This window comes from Mizuhopecten yessoensis, unplaced genomic scaffold (genome assembly GCF_002113885.1).
Source record: "Mizuhopecten yessoensis strain PY_sf001 unplaced genomic scaffold, ASM211388v2 hete_36190956, whole genome shotgun sequence".
Classification (NCBI taxonomy): Eukaryota; Metazoa; Mollusca; class Bivalvia; order Pectinida; family Pectinidae; genus Mizuhopecten; species Mizuhopecten yessoensis.
This window is the reverse complement of record NW_018485767.1, coordinates 1-2,759: the sequence shown is the minus strand read 5'-3', so window position 1 is coordinate 2,759 and position 2,759 is coordinate 1. Positions and strand designations below refer to the sequence as shown.

The following is a 2,759-nucleotide window of genomic DNA, read 5'->3' as shown; positions in this document are numbered from 1 at the left end:
TTATAGAGCTTGGCCAATAATAATTTTAGCAGGTCCCTGTGATTGACATACAAAATGTGGCATAACAGGTCCTACTGTTGCAGATGATTGCTTTCAGTCCATTCCGTCTCTGATTGTTGCCATGTAATACGTTTACTATTATATAATAATACCTTAATTTTGATTTTATCATATTTTTGCTCCCGGCAATAAGTTTCCAGGGACAAGCACCTTTAAATAAATCAGCGTCATTGAAAAGCTCAAAGGTAAAGAGAACGTCAAATTTATCCAAGCTTTCGTGTCACCGCGATCGATATACACTTTCGCGCCAACATGGACGATTCTGAAAGGTACACAAACATAGACCAAAGCTGGAAATTATTTGTAAACAATGTTGTTCTCTAAGTGGTTGTAGATAAGCAAGGTATATATCTTGCTTAATGATCTGCTGTCTTCATGTATGCAGTCCAGCTAGATTTCACAGTTGCATACGTGTCGATCAGATAATATCTGGACCAAAGCCAGCAGAGCGAAGGCCGAACAATAATGACCAACTAATGTTGTGAACACGGCTTCTCAGCGGTTCTCATTTATTTGTTATTTTGTTATGTATGTAAAACTGTTGTGTTGGGCTAATCAAAACATAATGTTAACGTCAGAAGCACATTACGACCAAAAGTCAATTCAATCGTACATCGAGAAGTAGATGTGATTCAAGATAATACAAATGTAATATTAGAATGATAGTAAATGTTATGCAAATTATCTGTGACTCTGTTGAGGTTTAATGGGTGATACCTTGTATTTGTCTATTAATTAATAAGTTATTTTCTTGCAGGTGTATTTGATTGAGAGGGCTCACTCTCATTCCTTGGCAACCCCCTATATCAATTATCAATCCATGTTAGGAATTGCAATGGATGAAGACGTAACAGATAAGGGAAATGAGCAGGTAAATAAAGGAATGATAACTACAAATGATTAAAGATTATATAGTTTGCATGCAGGGAGTACTAGTCCAGTCATTCTGTACCACTGGCAATCTGTACCAGTCCACCTGTACCAAGATTAGGTTATCCGTACAAATAATTCCAGTTCTATACCAAGGATTTAAGTTGTTCTGTACCAGGGGCAAAGTACCAGGTTGGTACTACTGTCTTGCTGTGCATTTCTCTTTCCTACAGAGATAGTGTCTGATCATGACAATGTAAGCACTTGCTACTATATGTGTTTGAGTACTTGAACAAGTTGTTCAATATCTTAAGAGGTAAATGAATCCCAAGACTTAATTTTTCATTGTGTAACAGGACTCAGGAAAAAAAATGCAACGGCCAGACTGGGATTCAAACCCTGGACCTTGTGAACTCTAGATAAACACTCTACCAATTGAGCTATCTGGTTGCCAACAATCGGCCCAGTTGTGTTCGGCTACAAAATCAATAGTACCAACAAATAAAATTGATATCTAATAGAGCTAGATTGGCTCAGTGCACAAGACGGGTGATTAGATATATCAATTGTTATACTCCACAGAGACCAAAATAGCTTGAATGTGGAGATATTTTCAGTTGCAATTAAATTTGTATATCCCAGGTTAGAATATTGGTTTGGTCTGATGGATTTATCCCCAACCCCATACTAGAATGTATTACAAATGTATCCTCAAGATAATTCCTTTTTCATATTCATGAAATATGACACTTTTATAATTCCTTAAAATTTGTAACATGCAACATATAAATTCACAGTGATTCTGTTTCATATAGAAATCATATTATAAATAAAATTCATACAGCATAAGTTCAGTCCACAACTGTTAATTTTTGTTGTTGTTGTAGATATCAAATGATTTGCAGTCTCCCCAGAGATCTATCTTGGATTTCTTCAAATCCCCAGACAAAATCAAACCTGCCAAGAAGCCCACCAGTCTTCTCTCCTTCTTCGGAACAGCACAGCAGAAGGACACAGAAAAACAACAGGTTTTAAATCTGATAAATTTGACTGTCTATTTATTCAAAGTGATTGTTTTGTGAATTGCAATCAAACCTTTTCCTCACAGACTTTGTCATTGACACCGTCACGGAACATACAATGATTAATACTAAGTAATCTGACTTGGTTATCCAAAGCTCTAGTATACGTACAAGTTGAAAAGATACTTGCTTGTCCTTCATTAATGTGATCAGTCAAGAGATTTATATCCCCAGCATGGAGTAGAAAACTATGGAGGGCATAAAACTCTATTTCATTAGAAATAAGGTGAAGCTCTACTACTCTAGTAAATTTTGATATGATAATGTAATAGTTCTGTATTTTAAGCAGTTTTAGAAAGGAATATTCTTCATTTGTGATTTATCAGTCAAATGATATTGTTATAACATAAATTTTACCATTCCAAAGGTCTAGTTAGGTTAGATGAATTCATTCGTCCTTACTGAAATCTGTTAGTCTTGACTAGGTTTACCAGGGCTTTATCCAGGTCCGTTTTACTTCCAGTGTTGGGTAAATTCCCCTCAGAAATCATGGTTAAATTTTCCTCTTTATCAATCATAATTTTCCTTTTTTTGGTTCTTAATTTCCCTTTAAACAAGAAATAATTAAATATAATGGATTGTCGAAGTCTAGTTTCTTCTGGTACCCATTGGTACATCGCTGCATACATCAGTTTTCAGAATCATAAGAATGTTTGTATTTGAAGGGGAATTTTCTTACCGATGGGAGAACCTTCACCCTCTGTACCCTTATGAGAGGGTATTCCCCCCCCCCCCCCCCCCCCCCCC

General features: G+C 36.0%; 1 long non-coding RNA gene across 1 annotated transcript; it reads left to right on the top strand.

Moving 5' to 3' along the window:
- Nucleotides 1-251: 251 nt before the first annotated feature.
- LOC110444940 lies at nt 252-1,955 on the top strand. The gene is made up of 3 exons (XR_002462302.1): nt 252-329; nt 818-931; nt 1,818-1,955. It is a non-coding gene; the product is annotated as an uncharacterized LOC110444940 (long non-coding RNA).
- Nucleotides 1,956-2,759: the final 804 nt, after the last annotated feature.